Source organism: Sus scrofa, chromosome 17 (genome assembly GCF_000003025.6).
Source record: "Sus scrofa isolate TJ Tabasco breed Duroc chromosome 17, Sscrofa11.1, whole genome shotgun sequence".
Lineage (NCBI taxonomy): Eukaryota > Metazoa > Chordata > Mammalia > Artiodactyla > Suidae > Sus > Sus scrofa.
Window position 1 is genome coordinate 53,745,231 of NC_010459.5, and position 17,413 is coordinate 53,762,643.

Consider the following 17,413-nt stretch of genomic DNA (forward strand, 5'->3'; position numbering starts at 1 on the left):
TCACGGCAACGCCAGATCGTTAACCCACTGAGCAAGGGCAGGGATCGAACCTGCAACCTCATGGTTCCTAGTTGGGTTTGTTAACCACTGTGCCACGATGGGAACTCCCAAAGCATTTTCTTAAACAAGTTATTTCTCGTTTGGGCTGGTAGGATATTAGAGTTTCAAAACCTGTGTATGTACTTAAAACGTGCCTTAAAAAATAAAAATACTTTAGCAGTGGTATAAAATGATTGTGATGTATCGTGTTAGCATGTTTCTTAGTCAGGCTCTTTTAGCTGCCACCCAAGAGGTACTCTGAACTTGAATTAGTTGAGTAAATGGGTACAGAGAGGAGGTGGTGGCCAGATGCTATGAGGTCAGGGAGGCCAGAATTGATAAGTAGAAGGGTAGGAAGTGCACAGTAGATCCATACAGGCTGAGAGTAGCTGAGGCATCACATTGTGAGGGTGTAGTGTTAAAGCATAGAGTTTGCCAGCTTCAGAGGACACCCGAGCCACCACTGTACCCGAGGGCTCCTACTGGATGCTATTGCGTGTCCTTGGGGCCTGGATTTGAGGCAAGCCCTGTTTCCCTTAGCTTCATTTGTATTCTTAAAATAAGCCCTACCGCCTGAGGCAAGGTGGGCACAAGCCTGTACTTCCCACTAGGAAAATAAATACCTTGATGACATCAGTTTGTATTATATAATGGTGGGGGAGGGGAGAAGGGAAAGAAGAGAGAAACTAGTTAGCTTTTGGGGCAAATCCTTGTTTTTGTTGAGGTTGATGAAACATTTGAAAGTTAATCTTGGAGGGAACAGAAATTCTCTGGGCATGGGCCAACCTGCAGTTAAGTGGCCTAGAATTAATTGTTGAGAAAATAAAATGGCTCACAGGGAAAGGTTTGCATCTCCGTTGAGAAGCAAGTGGTTCATGGGCAGATAATCAAAACCTAGCCAGGACAATAAGAGAAACATTTGAGCCTTGTAAAGGACCCATTTTAGACGTCGTTGTCTCAGGGAAGACTGCTCTGACATCCCCTCTATCCATATGAGACTGACTTTTGTCCTCTTCTGCCGAGATCCCCAATCATCCTCTTCATGTTGCACTGAATTATAATGATCTGTTTACTTGTCTGTCTCTGCTGGGCTCTGGGATTCCCAGAGGCAGGGCCTGCATCTAATTCATCTTTATACCCCCAGCCTCCAACTGATAGCCTCCATATAATAGGCGCTCAATAAATTGTCACTCCTAAGGCTCCCTGTATGTACTTTTTTAAGGAGGGGAAAAGAATTCATTCTAACTTGAATATAGGTTTTCTTCCCCAAAGAGCATATTGATAGAGGACAGCTACAGATTTCTTCTGAGAGAGAAAAATGATAGAACAGTCTTCCATGCTATATTTCAAACTTGTGTCAGCTTTTCTTTTTTTAAAAAAAAATGTCTGTCCACCAGCACTCGTATCATTTTTCAAATTTCATGTCGTCCTTTTTCAGATGCTGCCCATCCATCATTTTAGGCAGAGAGTATCAATCATGATAGAAGCTAAATAATTTTCAAAGCTATCAGGGAGTGGACACCAAAAAGGTCCCCATTTCATCCGAACAGAGTTATTCAGGGCTGGCGGGAAAGGAGAGATGACATCCTGGAAGTGCCTCTCAAATTGGTTTCAAATGGAACTAAGAAAAAAAAAATAATTCTGGAAATTAGACTTAATCCTCTACATAAAATGTCACACATACACTCATCAACATCATAGTTAGGTAAGAGTTAATGTATAAAGCAAGATTTTAGGTTAGAAGGAAAGTCCCTTTTTTCTAATCATTATGTTTTCCTTTAAAAAATGTATATGCTAATTTAAAAAATAAATCCTGTTTATTTGCAAACTATAGAAAAGTGTAAGCAAGAAAAGAAAATTTGTGAATTATTCCAGCATGCAGAGATAACACCTTTAATAGTGTTTTTTGTTGTAGTTTTCTCTCAGGAGAGCGCACACACACGCACACACGCACACACACACGTGTGCACATAGGATGTGTATATACATATTTGTGTATGTAAGTGCGTATATTACATATGTATATATTTTTACGAATTTGGAGGTACATTCTCAATGGAGTTTCATATCTTGCTTTTTTCATTAAATTTTATCTTAAGCATTTTGCTGTGTCATTAAGTATTATTTGAAAACATGATTTTTCAAGGCTACATTATATTTGATTTTATGGATATACCATAACTTATTTATCTCTTGTTAGACATGCTGGTTGTCTTGGCTTTTTGCAGTGTGGTATTTTATTTATTCCATTTTCCCTGTCTTTCAGCTTTTGTGTGTTTATCATCTATATAATTCTCAAGAATCATAATCTTATCTTTTTATTAGAATGTCAAAGGTAGGTAAATGGATTTTGTTTTTATAACTCAAAAAAGATTCAAGCTACAGGAAGCTTTTTGGTTGTATCTTAAATCAGTAGCTATTATATGTGTTTACTTCTATAATATAGATTAAATTCTGTCAATTAAATGAGTGTGCTTGTATTTCTTTCCTGTTTACCGATTTGTTGTGAGTTGATGTACAAGTCTTCATTTTAGATCCAAAGAGGCTGCAAATATGTCTGAATGGGTACCTAGAAGTTTTCTTTAAGGGAGAGAATGAAATAATGGCACAACTCTTGTTAGTTTAGAATCTTAGCTATGCCACCTGCTTGCTGGGTAATCTTGAACATCTTTAAGTTAATAGCTTAACTTTCTCATCTGTAAATTTGTGGAAGACAAAAGCATCTAAGACTTTGCGGGTTAGCTATGAGGATTACATGGGACGAAGTACATAAAGTGCACTTCTCATGGGGTGTCAGACACAGGGAGTTCCTGCCCATCATAGAGAATGTTATTATTTACCCTGGTTTCTGTGTTAAAGCAGGTTAAATGTTAGATGTTTCTTCTTGAGATAAGGCTGGAGAAGTGGCAGAGGCCTTGCCTTATTTGACCAGGCAGTCAGAAAGTAGTCTTTTTTTGAGTAAGCTGGTGTCTGGCTTTTCTTTTTAATTTTTCACAGCTTTATTGAGGTGTAATTTGTGTACCATAAAATCCACCTCTTTAAATGTACAATTCATTGATTTTTAGTAAATTTACAGAGTTGTTCAATTATCATCACAATCCAAATGTTGAGTAGTCTCTGAGATACAAGACAAAGGGATTATTTTCCAACAAAAAGTGAGCAATTCCTTTGTTTGGAAGAGAAATGGTCATGCGTTAGACCCTAGATGGGTCACTGAGAATATATGAACAGTCATCTATGATGGACATATGTACTGCTAGTTTAAAAGGGAACAAGGTAAGGCTAAGTGTCTTTTTGAAGAAATTATTTTGACGTAGTTTCTGACTTAAAGTAAAAAGCAAGAATAGTATAGGGTATTCCCAAGTAAAGGTTACCGAGATTATTCAAATACTCATATTTTACTACATTATATTTTTCTTGTCATTCTCTTTTCTATTTATCTATCTCTCTGTCTATCTATCTATCTATCTATAATTTACTTTTTTCCAGGACTGTTTAATAGTAAGTTGCAGACATGATATCCCTTTACCCTTAAATACTTTGGTGTGTATTTATTAAAAATATATTCTCTTATGTTCTCTTACAGTTATCAAACTAGAAAGCTAAAATTGATATATTACTGCTGTCTAATATACATACATAATTTTCTCACATTTTCCAACTTTCCCAATAATTCCCTTTTTAGTCAAATAAAATCTAAGATTGTGAGTTCCTTTATAGTAAAATAAAAGATTGAACATAAGGTTGGTGTCTTGATAGGCTCAGTTCCCTCACTGTACCTGAAAAATGGATCAAAGGGCATGTAAACTCTTGTTTATATTTACCAAATCACATGGAACCCATTTAAAATTCTTTCATGGCCATGCCAGGTTTAAACTTACAACTTTCTGGGCTAGGCAAAGAATATCTTCTTGATGTTCTCAGAAGCTGGCACTATACGTGGCATACAGTTAATGTTTGGTATTTGTTAAGCAATCAAACCTAGAAAGAAGTCAGATTTAAAAGTAGTTTCTTGGTGGAGCTCCTTTTGTGGCTCAGCAGGTTAAGAACATGACTAGTATCTATGAGGAGGTGGGTTCAATCCCTCAGTGGGTTAAGGATCCAGTATTGCAGTGAGCTGTGGCGTAGGTTGCAGATGCAGCTTTAATCTGGTGGTGTTGTGGCTGTGGTATAGGCTGGTAGCTGCAGCTCCAATTTGACCCCTGGTCCAGGAGCTTCCTTATGCCACAGGCGTGGCCCTAAAAAATTGTAAAGAAAAAAATAAAAGTCATTTCTGCATCACCTAAGAATAAAGGTACATAAACCTAATTCATCTGAGGATTGTATTTTTTTAATTGAAAATTTAGGACATATAAAATGTCTTTGTGTTACTTGGGTGCCACTGGGTGAACTATGATGTTATTAATTGTTATAATTACAATAACCTCCATAATCATAGCAGCTCCAACTTATTGATGACGATGAACTGGTTTTTCTTTTTATCAGAACCATTCCTTCTGCTAGAATCTAAAAGTGATCTTTATATTTAAACTGAGGACTTCTTTGAAAACTGCAGCTGCCAAGACAAAGATTTGAGTACAGCTAGTTTGTGTGGAGAGTTTATCTCAAGAAGCACTTGTAGAAGAGTAGCAAGGTGAGGTAGGAAGGGGTAGGCACAAATAAAGGGTGAATTATCTAAGAAGTCGTGTTTGTGGGTAACTGAGCCTCACCTTCATTGGACAACATAGAAATAGTGTGGAACAGAGTTCTACAGCGTTATTCCAAAAAAAGGGGCAATAGAACTGGAGTATTTATCCACCACATCCCATCAGCTATTGGTTGAGTCCCAAGAGGTCCAACCCACAGCATGTGAGAGGCTGATGGGCTTTAGCCTGATTCAAAAACCCTCCTTCAAGAAGTCCCAGGTGCTTGTGGTTGGAATATGTTATGTGAGTGCCCATGGGCTTGGTGCCTGCCTGGGGATACAGATGGATCACTTTTAGCATCTGTTCCATTTTTATGATTTGAAACCAGGTTTAAGGTAAAGGAAGAAACATTTTCAAAATCAATATTTGTTGTTTAAGAGACTTATATCAATTAGGAGTCAAGCTAGTCTTTATTTTCTTCTGCTGCTTCTTTTTCTTGAATGAAATAGACAAGTAAAGATCCTTCTATGGCTAAGCCATCCCAGGTTCCAGTAGGAAGGGGTAAGGAGATAATTTCATTATGGCTTACTAGTAGTGGAAAGAGTGAAGCTAACTCCAGTTGCTTGAGGGAAGGAGTAAATTAAAAGCTGAAGACATTGACCGGGCAGCAAACTACATTCATTGATTATTTTAATTTTCTCTCTTCTGCACTCAGTTAAACACCCATAGAAGTAGATTTCAAGGTAACTAAAAGGCTGTTTAGCACATTTTTTAAAGAGTCACGAATAAGTATAACAAAGGGATCTCTATCAAAAAAAAAAAAAAAAAAAACTGTGGTGATGCATGTACTATGTGTGTGAGTGTACACCAGTAATCATTTACTTCTGCATAGGTGTGTATGTTTATCAGAAGTGGTACATGTCCGTTCCAAGGGAAGAGAAAAAAGAATTAACAAGTGGAATATTTATGTATTTATGTATTTTTTATTTTTTTGCTTTTTAGGGCTGCACATGTGGCCTGTGGAGATTCCCAGACTAGGGGTCAAATTGGAGCGACAGCTGCTGGCCTACACCATAGCCTCAGCAATGCAGGATCTGAACCATGTCTGCGACCTCTACCACAGCTTGCAGCAATGCTGGATCCTTTACCCCCTGAGTGAGGCCAGGGATCAGACCTGCAACTTCGTGGTTCCTAGTTGGATTTCTTTCCACTGTACCACTAAGGGAACTCCCAACAAGTAGAATATTTAAATGACAAGCAAGAGATGGCCTATTCTAGCTGATTCTAGGTTTGTTTAATGTTTTGTTTATTTTATTTTATTTTATGTTATGTTATTTTTATTTTTACTTTATTTTATTTTAGGCTGCACCAGTGGCATATGGAAGTTCTTGGGCCAGAGACTGAATCTGAGCTGTAGCCTGTAGCCTTTGCCACAGCTGTGGCACCACCAGATCCTTAACCTACTGCATTAGATTGGGCATTGAACCTTAGCCTCAGCAGTGACCCAAGCCGCTACAGAGACAATGTGGGATCCTTAACCTGCTGTGCCACAGTGGAACTCCCTTGTCTGATATTTTAAAGCAATGAAGTTATATGGTAGGAGATAATGAAAGGGAGAAAGGTTATTTCTGTACTTCCAGCCTCTTAAATTTCCATTGGCTTTATGTGGAAAAACAAACAAAAATCAACTTGTTTGGATATTTAGACTTTTTTTCTTTTTCTTTCTTTGTCTTTTTGCCGCTCCTGCGGCATATGGAGGTTCCCAGGCTAGGGGTCGAATTGCAGCTGTAGCCGCCGGCCTACGCCAGAGTCACAGCAAGGCGGGATCTGAGCTGCGTCTGTGAACCTATACCACAGCTCACGGCAATGCCGGAACCTTAACCTGCTGAGCAAGGCCAGGGATTGAACCCGCAACCTCATGGTTTCTAGTCAGATTCGTTAACCACTGCGCCACGATGGGAACTGCTGGATATTTAGACTTTCTAAACAAAACCAAATGATTGAAAAATATTTTATTTATTTATTTGTTTGTTTATTTGTTTGTTTATTTTGCCTTTGAAAAATATTTTCAAAATGACTGAGTTTTCATGGGAATTATACCAAATCAGAAATAATATGCATAATTAAAAATTAATAAAGAAATGGTTTGGGTTGTTTTGAAGGGTCTTTTTAAGAGAGAATAACTCTAATCAGATGCCACTGAAATATACTTTTCTTTTTTCACTGTCTAACAACATGCAGGGATTAATTTGTTAAAGGACTAAGCCTATGATGTAAAAAGTAGTTATTAGAACACAAAAGTTTATGCTTCCTGGAGAACAGTGAAGAATTGGTCAGACTATCATTCTGGACCCTGAACTTTAAGGAGAAGTGTCTAAGTGAACCTCTAGCACTAAAGGATTCAGATTAGAAAAGTGTTAACTGACAAGTACAATGAAAAATGGTAATGTACTTGTACCAGCGTTAAGCACTTTCATCGCTCTATAAAAAGTGCAAACAAATTCTAAGAGCTCATCCTACTTCTCTTTCGGCATCCATTTCTTAAGTCCCCTAAACATTTTGGTGAGGTGGAGATAGCACATTTTAAATATGGAGCTTTCTCCATCCCTGAAAGTAAGATAAGTCTTGATTGACTTTTCTTTAAGTTCACCAGACTTAAGGCTGCTAAATCTCAAAATCCCATGTTGCCTTTGACTTGAGCATGTGTCCTGTGCAGGAGAAAGTGACCAGAGTGAGGAATGCTGGAGATTTGGCATAAGCACTACCACAAGCTGATGAACTTGGCGTATAATGGGGGAAGGGCTGGAGGATGTGCAATTTCCTGTCTATCTCAGAGTTCACAAAAACCTGGCAGATAAAAATGCAGACCACTCTGCTCTAACCATGCTTGGATCACCACGAAACCCAACATCAGCATTTATTGTGTTCTCTGTGCCAAGCTTGGATGTGCCCCTTTTATTTTTGCTAGTGATTCCTCAATTTTTAAATTATTATTATTTCACACATTATTAGAACAAAAACCATGTGTGTACTAACTTGGGTTGTTGTGTAAGATCCTTAAACACACACGAACATACACACACATGCACTCACAAATCCCTACTACCCAACATCACTATAATTTCATTTAAAAGTCTTTTTATCATTGTGAAAAAGGAAGAAAAACATCTCATTTAAAAAGCCATTCTTGGAGTTCCCACTGTGGCACAACAGATTAAGGATTTGGTGGAGTCACCACTGTGGTTTGGGTTGTTGCTGTGGTGTGGGTTCCATCGCTAACCCAGGAATGTTCATATGCCACAGGCTCAGCCAAAAAAAAAAAAAAAAAAAAAACCATTCTGCAAATGCACCATACAAATATCAGATGTAAATAATAGGGAAACTTTATGCATGGGGAGAGAGGACTGCAAGAATTCTCTATATTCTCCATCAATCTTTCTGTCAACCTAAAACTGGCCTAAAAAATGAAGCCTATTAATTAAAAAAAAAACAAACTTGTAAAATGATGCAGCTGCTATAAAAAAAGTTTGGCAAGTCTTCAAAAAGTTGAAAATAGAATTACCATATGACCCAGCAGTTCTAATCCTGGGTATATACAAAAAAGTTGAACACAGGTATTCAAACAAATACTTCTTTTTTTAAAAATTTTATTATTATTATTTTTATTTTCCCACTGTACAGCAAGGGGATCAAGTTATCCTTACATGTATACATTACAATTACATTTTTTCCCCACCCTTTGTTCTGTTGCAACATGAGTATCTAGACAAAGTTCTCAATGCTACTCAGAAGGATCTCCTTGTAAATCTATTCTAAATTGTGTCTGATAAGCCCAAGCTCCCGATCCCTCCCACTCCCTCCCCCTCCCATCAGGCAGCCACAAGTCTCTTCTCCAAGTCCATGATTTTCTTTTCTGAGGAGATGTTCATTTGTGCTGGATATTAGATTCCAGTTATAAGTGATATCATATGGTATTTGTCTTTGTCTTTCTGGCTCATTTCACTCAGGATGAGATTCTCTAGTTCCATCCATGTTGCTGCAAATGGCATGATGTCATCCTTTTTTATGGCTGAGTAGTATTCCATTGTGTATATATACCACATCTTCCGAATCCAATCATCTGTCGATGGACATTTGGATTGTTTCCATGTCCTGGCTATTGTGAATAGTGCTGCAATGAACATGCGGGTGCATGTGTCTCTTTTAAGTAGAGTTTTGTCCGGATATATGCCCAAGAGTGGGATTGTGGGGTCATATGGAAGTTCTACGTATCGATTTCTAAGGTATCTGCAAACTGTTCTCCGTAGTGGCTGTATCAGTTTACATTCCCACCAGCAGTGCAGGAGGGTTCCCTTTTCTCCACAGCCCCTCCAGCACATGTTATTTGTGGATTTATTAATGATGGCCATTCTGACTGGTCAAACAAATACTTCTTTGAAATGTTCTTTCCAGATTTATTCACAATAATCAAAAGGTGGAAAACACATAAATTTCTATTGATAGATGAATGGATAAACGTGTAATATCCATACACTGGAATACTATTCAGCCATAAAAAGAATGAAAGTCTGATACATGCTGCATTATGGTTGAACCTTGAAAATATGCTAAATGAAAGAAGCCAGTCACAGTAACATAATTATACAGTATGTGATTATGTGATATGAAATATCCAGAATAGGCCTGGGACAGGGAGGAATGGGGAGTGACTTGCTAATGGGTAACTAGCTTCCTTCAAGGATGATGACAATGTTTTGGAATAGATAGAGGTGATGGCTGCATGATTTGGGGAATAAATACTCCTCAGTTGTATATTTTAAAATGGTTAATTTTATGTTGTATGAATTTTACCTAAAAAAAATACAGAAGCAACCTATGAAATAGCTGACCAGTATCCATTAATATTGTCAAAGTCATCAATAATGAGGAAGGTCTGAGAAGCTGTCACAGCCAAGAAGGTCCTAAGGAGTTATTATAACTAACTGTAATGTAATATCTTAGATGGGACTCTGGAACCCAAAGAGGACAGACATTAGGTAAAAAGTATGGAAATTTGAATTAAGTGTAGACTTTATAATAATGTATCAATATTATTAATTATAACAGATGTAATAAATGATTTTTTTTCTGAAAAGGATTTTTATTTTTTTTAACTCAATGAATTTTATCACACTTATAGTTGTACATAACAGGTAAGATGTTAAAAAGATAAAACTGGATGGAGGGTGTATGGGAACTCCTATAATATTTAAATTTTTCTATAACTCTCAACTGTTCTAAAGTATAAAAAGTTTAGAAAGGGGTGGCTGCAAATGCTTTTTGCCTCTTCCCTCCTTTCCTCCCTGTTTTGTAAACTCAAGGGCTGGAGGAAGTTCAGTCAAGGACAAATGGCAGGTTAGTGGGGGCGGAGGAAGCAGAGGGAGCTGCCAGATCAGCCCTGAACCACCTGTCTCCACACTTCTTGTTAATGGAATAAGAAGATAAGATACAATTTTACATAAGGCCGTTAAAATTTTTGTTTAATTAAAGACTCACTGTTAACAAATTATTTGTTTCCCATGTTTTGTCATAACAAAGTATCACAATGGATGGCTTAAAACAATATAAATTTATTTATTGTCTTACATTTCCAAAGACAAGGTGGCAGAACCACCTCGGAAACTCTGGATAGCGTCTTTCCTTGCCTCTTCCATTGACCTTGGCTTATAGCTCTATCAGTCCAGTCTCCACCTTAGGCTCAGATGGTGTTCTTGTGCCTCCGTCTTTAAGTGGTGCCTTCCTCTTCTTATGACACCATCATATTGGATTAAGGCCCATCCTAATGACCTCATCTTAACTTGATTATATATGCGAGGATCTCATTCCTGAACAAGGTCACATTCATAGATACCAGTGGTTAGGGCTTCAACATAAACTTTTGGTGGTGGGTGGTTGGGGGGTAGGCAGGGGCACACAGTACAACGCATAATACGTAGCCCACTGTATTTTTCTCATTCTCTGATGGACTCATGAAAACATTTTCAGAGACCAACATCGGCCTATGGACTGGCATTTGGGAGAATGGCATGTTTTTTTGTTTTTTTAAAAATCTTTACATCTTCACGAGGCAGGAACCTGGTCATGCTCCCTGACCTTCTCTCCCGTTTTGCAATTGATGAAATTGAGATGTAGGAAATTTTAGTGTTTCTAGGAAATGATGGATCCAGAATTTAAACCTAAACTATGTTAAAAGTTTTTGTTTTTTCCACTCAACACTGTGCTTCATCAGATGGCTCCCAGGCTTAGATGAGTTTTTAATGATTCATATCAGGAAATTGCAAGATAACAGGTTGCTGCTGACTGAAGGTGATTTCTTGGACCATTCTTATATTCCTCCATATTGGTTTAGTCTCTCCTGCTTTCATTTTCCCTGCCACTGTCCTTGTTGAACCGAGGGCTTGCCTCCCTGCCTGGTTTGCAGGCCTCACTCCCTCCACTATTCTGGCGTTTGAGTTTGATTTACTGATATCTACTTGTCTAAATGATAAAATCGAGAAAGCTTTTACCAAGTAAGTTTATCATAGAAATGTAACTATTACATGTATTGTGCAAAATGATTCTTTTTTTTTTTTTTAAATCTAGGCAAATACACTGGAGTCATTAATTTGAATTCTAAGTACAAGGTTCTGTTTAAAAATCCAGAAGATGAGTAACAAATCATAATTCTGGCACGGCAAAGGCATTCTTCAAAGCCATCGTTTTTATCATCCATTGAAGATACTATGATAGTAGCTCATTGATGGCTGATTTAGAGTCTAGCACCTGTGTCATTACCTTTCTAAGGGATATATTTCATGCATCCTGGCATTACAAGCAGCTCCTGATGCTGAAATGGATTGGATTACAAAAGTTCAACTGAAGTCTAGCCTTTGAAATCCAGAATGTAAGCATGTCTATGTGAAGTGCCTACTCTGTGCCTGTGCTTGGCTTGGTGAAAAGAACCAGTAAAGAAAGCAGAGAGGTTGTTGCTTTCAGAGAGTTTAAATCTGGGGAACAGGGTTGACTGAATTATGGAGATCAGTTCTTCATTTCGTCCTCACATCATGGCCCTTTGCCAGGGCCTCTTGGGTTCCTCCCACTCAGACAGAATGTACTCTCCCTTTCATTGGCTATGAGGTTGATCATGTGACTTGCTTTTGGCCAGTGGGATGTGAATAGATGCTGCAGGCTGGAGTTTTGAAAAGCTGGGTTTCCCTCTATTTTCTCCTTTTTGTCCGTGAGGAAAGCTTCCTTGGGATAGATGTTGCCTCTTTGCCCTGGAATTTACACACGTGCCCCATCCCTCCAGTTGCTCAAAGGACCTGTAGCATGATTGCAGCCACCCAGTCAGCCTACAGAAGCTTGAGAAAATATATTCTTCTCGTCCAAAGACAATGAGTTTTGAGGTTGCACAGAATTTTTACAATAGTTAAAGAGTGGAGGTCAGGGGAACTCCTCCACTATGATAGTCCCCCAGATCTCTCTGTGATTACTGTGGCATAGTGTGGGACACTGAGAAGAAGAATTGATGAGTACCTTGCTCATTTCCCCTCAGCAGTCAGCATGCCCCATGGTTCACCCACACACCTGTGCAAGCTCTCCCCTGAGAGTCTTCTCATGCAAAGGGCCAACTGGAAATGGTGGGGCATTAATGCCCCTAAAAACAGCTTCTCAGCCACTGATGGATATGAATGGGAGAATAAATACTCCAGCTCCCTTGCTTTTTGGAGCAATGAAGAATAACTCAGAGGCATGTGCCTCTACCCTGTTTCTTAGTTCCCCAGCAGGATTGATCCCCAGTCATCCTCAGGGTTAGCATGCTTAATAATACACTGTTAGAGCTGCTTCCTCCTCCTCGTCCTAATTCCTTGACCCAATACCAGTGCTTCCTGGGAGCTTGTCCCAAATAAGTGACTTGCTCTTATGTCTCTGTCTTAGGGCTTGCTTTTGGGAGAACCCTACCCCAGACAGCCATCACATTAGATAATGGTTGTGTATTTCCATTGGAAGTGACAGAAACCCCAACTTAAACTGGCTCAAGCAGAAAAAGAATTTATTGGCTCATGTAATTGAACAGTCCAAGCTAATAGCTCTAGCTTCAGGCACCATTGAATCTATTTCTTTAAACGATGTTACCAGCACTTGATTTCTTTCTTTCCATCTCTCTGCTCTGCTTTCCTCTGCATTGACTTTTTTCTTAGGCAGGTGATCTTTCCAGGAGTTTATGTCATCCTGGGTTTAGGTTCTGGGGCAAAAGAGAGCAAGTATATCCCTCTAGCTAACTGCCAAATCCTGAGGCTAGATCTGATTGGCTCAGACTGGGTCATATGCTTATCTTTAAAACAATCACTGGGCCCAGAAAGCTTCACAGCTAGACTTGGGCCCCGAGACCATGGGAAAAGCAGGTGGTCCTGTCAGCTGTACCGAGTCACGATGAGTAAAATTGGGTGGTGGTCTTCCAAGGAGATCTCCTGTTCTTTTACCAGAAGGGTGTCAATGCTGTACAGATTCACACTCATACCTTCTGACTTTTCATGCTTTTCTCTGAGAAAAAGTGCTATCTTCCAAGAAAATACAATCTTTTAGTTCCAGTTAAGAAAAATATAAGTCATGAATGTCTCGTTATTACTGGGGATGCTGAGACACAGAAAAGGAGTAAGAACAATAAAATATTTGTTTTACAGTACATTAATCATTCCGTATTAAGTATTTGGTTGTTTTTTACAATAGGATTACGGGAGATGCCAGGAAAGCACACGATCAAAGATTCAAAGGCTAAGAAAAAATCATCTAAGAGGAAAATGTTTACTTGATTCGGGGCAAGTGGAGCTGGGAGGGGCTGGCATGGAGGCCTTTTCAGCCAGTTGATTTGGTTGTTCTGGTTTTCATATAACAGAAAACTGTAGAAGCTAAAATGGTCATAGTTCATTTCTGCCCTTAAAACACTAGTGTACCACTTTACACATCTTTATTTGCACGTTGTAGAAAACCAAAATGTAATAGCTTAATGCACTTAGCACTTTGTTTCTGAAAAGGGACAGAGACTAAATATTTTAGGCTTTGTGGGCCAGAGGGCACAATAGAGGATACTGTGTGGAGAAAACAAAATTTCCCAAGGCTTTTATCGATGAAATTGAAAATACAAACATAATAATTGAGTTCAAGTTTTTGTAATTCAGGTCTACTAATGAGAAAAATAGAATCCTTTTTCTCATTTGAGGGGGATACCATTTTCCTTAATTGGGCTTAAAAGTTAGTGTTCCTTAATTGGGATTCCTATCAAATTGATTGCAGTTGTACATTTGAAAGAATCATTCACAGCCTGTGCAGCAAAATGTAGGGGCCCTGACTTTGACCCACTGGCTGTAGTTTGCTGACCCCGGCTTAAATAAAAAGAGGAGTTTTTGACTCACACAGTTAAAAACATGTAGAGGTAGTGCAGTCTTCAAGCTGAGATAATTCAGGATTCCAGTTTCTTTCTTTGAGATTATCTTTGCTCTGCTCTCCTACCTGGGTTGGCTTTATCTGAGACTGGATTTCTTCAAGGCTGGATTTAGAAACTGGAACTGACGTTCCTTATTCACATCCAATGAGGGAGAGAGGATCGCTTTTCAGAACAAAAGTCCTGGGCTTCACTCTGAAAGGAGCAAACCTGAGCCAATCATGTGGGGAGAGGATGGGGCCAATCAGAGAACTGCCCTGGATCCAAATTTCATAGCTACTCTGCTGTGAGAGTGACAGGGAGGGTGGTGGTGGTGAGGGTGATGTTGACAGCAATGGTAGTGGTTTTAAAGTGGGTACTCACAGCAACATCCACCACAAATAAACTCTGAAGGATTAGGCAGAAAACAGAGCAGATGGATGATTTTTACACAGTGAATATATTGGATTTATCTCTAGGTTTCCATATCTTAGGGAGGTCTTGCTATTCTGGAACATTTGTATTACCATGCTGCATTTTGTCGGAAATGAACACTAGAACTTATTTTTGAAAGGGTTATAGCAGTATTTCACAGAGGCCCTGCCCTCAGCATCTATAGTCTTGCCACTTGAATTGACTTCTCATTAACAAACCTTAACATTCTCTCAAGTGATTTGACCAGTCCTGCACCCTCTAGCTCTTAACCAGTATTGTATATTACTTCTTTCTTCCCCGAAAGGAATCTCTGAGAAGATGCATTCAGCATCCTTGATAAAATGGTTGAGTCATGGATCATATTTCAGAGTATAAGCATTATTTCCTTTATCCATGCCTATCCTAGTACTGGATTATTAGACCCCAAATTCAGAAATAAGGACTTATTTAGCTCATCCACACATGCCTGGACTAGAGTTTAGACTGTATCATCAAGATTAATTTCTCTCCATTTCCTGATTTTCCTTTCCTCTGTGTTGGATTCACTTTCATATGTCTCACCTCCCCTCCCCAGTACAAACAAACTCTGTTCAGGATTACATTGTAAAAGCTCCAAGTACCTACTAATACCAGTGGGAAGAGACATTCATCTTTCCCATGGTTCTTTGAATTAACTCTCAGTGGTCCTGTTTTTCATGTGAACAAATTGGTATGGGAAGAGGGATGGAAGAAACTGATGAGACAGGTTTGAGACATGTGTCTCTGTGCAGCTGGGTGGAGGTTGGCATCAATCCAACCATATGGACGATGATGGAGCCTAGGGGATCTTCAAGGGGAAATGGGGCACTATTATGAGAAGAAGAGGGAATAACTGCTGGAAAGGCAAAAAGAACCGATAGTCAAAACAAAGGAAATCAGCACTCACAAATAAGAAAATAATGGATCACATAAGGGAGACTCACTTATTCATCCATTATTTATTTATTTATTTTTGGTCTTTTGTCCTTTTAGGGCCACACCTTGGCATATGGAGTTTCCCAGGGTAAGGGTCTAATCAGAGCTGTTGCTGCTGGCCTACGCTGGAGCTACAGCCATTCCAGATCCTAGCCACGTCTGCAGCCTACACCACAGCTCACGGCAATACCGGATCCTTAACCCACTGAGCGAGGCCAGGGATCGAACCCTCAACCTCATGGCTCCTAGTTGGATTAGTTTCCGCTGTGCCATGATGGGAACTCCCATCCATTTTTTTTAATAGATAGTTATTGAAATGTTTCATTTTAGCAGACTGTGGATGGCCAATGTTTATTTCCTCCCTTTCATTCCTTCTTCCTAATGGAGTTGTTGACTTTGTCCAAGTATCCAGCTGCTTAAGTGGATAAACATATTGGTATATGGAAGTTCCTGGGCTAGCGGTCAAGTCAGAGCTGCAGCTGCTGGCTTACGCCACAGCAACACAGGATCTGAGCCACATCTGTGACCTACACCACAGCTTTTAGCAATGCCACATCCTTAACCTACTGAATGAGGCCAGGGATTGAACCTGCGTCCTCATGGACACTATGTTGGGTTCTTAACTATGGGAACTCCAGGTGGCCATATGTTAGAGAGGAGACTGCTACCTCTCCGAACCCAGGGGCAGGTCTTGATTGTATAAGCCACATATGTTTGTCGCATTCCCTTTGTGATGCATTTGTTTTAGGGATACATAAGCAACATTTTGGGCAATGGAATATGGAGTGAAGTCTCTAGGAAGCTTCCACAAAAGCTGTTCTTGCTCTTAAATAGAAATACAATGAATAGACATGCTGAAAATTCAAAGGAAGCTAGTGTGAAAGAAATGTTGACATGTCATGGGTTCTTGGATGATGTTGAGGAAATGAATGATTCCAGAAGTGACCTAACCTCTGGATTTCTAGTTGTATAAGAACAGTGCTTTCCTAATTGCAGTGAATGCAGCTTCTATATGCAGTGTGTTTGTGGTCAGGCATTCAGGATGAGAAATGAATAGGATATATGCCCTCTGCTCTTGTGATGCTTCTAGTCTACTGGGGAAGAAGTTGTTATTTTTTTCCATTTTATTCAACTTCTTCCTCCCTGTACATTTAGTCAAGGTACCTAAGGGGAATGGACCAAGAAAAGCATGAGGACACATTACACATGTGCACTCAATGTGGTCTGTCCCTCATCAAATGCTATAGTCTTGCCTAGAGAGTCAGGTATTCTTGGAGAAATTATCTCTTCTTTTCTGGAAACAAAATTTAAAGTTCATGGCCCTCCACTGGTGGGTCGGGACTGCCATCTTCACAGACAAAAGAAACCACACACTTCTCTATTCCCACTTTTAAATCCCCAGTTATGGGCACAATGAGGATCTGTGGAACCCCACCAGCACTAACAAAAATAAAGCACTTAGCTCATGCAATCTTGTCTCTTTATTTTCAATATCACTTACAATGTAAGCTTTTTACAAAATCAAATCTTTTCTCACCAATGATATGATTTTCCTTGAAAAGGCTTTGAAGTATCCCGCCGTTATCACTTCTGTACACAAACATTAGCAGAAGCCCTGCTAGGCAGGAGGACAAAAATAATTGTTCAGCCTTCATTTTAACTTAACCTTTTGCAAATTTCTACTTTAAAAAAGTTCCCCTTGACTTACTGGCATCATATTGAGATAATTTATGAGGCAGTCCATTCTTGTTAAGACAGCGAATCTCCATGAATCTTTTCCCCCATGAAAGACTGTCCTGCACCCTTCACCCCTCTTAATTTAGGCATCTTGCTCTCTTTCTTAACCATTTGCATGGGTCCCTTTGTCACCTTAACACTCTTGTCTAATGGTTTCTGTACAATTAAGGCATTATGGAGGTGA

General features: G+C 39.2%; 1 long non-coding RNA gene across 3 annotated transcripts in view; it reads left to right on the top strand.

The window, feature by feature from the left end:
* The window catches only part of LOC102158953, an 87,333-nt gene that overhangs the window by 40,060 nt on the left and 29,860 nt on the right, over positions 1–17,413 (top strand). Inside the window, exon 3 of one of the 3 annotated variants that reach the window (XR_002340043.1) lies at positions 1,478–2,139. The exons of the other annotated variants lie outside the window; for them this stretch is intronic. This is a non-coding gene — a long non-coding RNA (uncharacterized LOC102158953). Of the gene's footprint in view, positions 1–1,477; positions 2,140–17,413 lie in introns of those variants that run through there. 3 annotated transcript variants of the gene reach the window in all.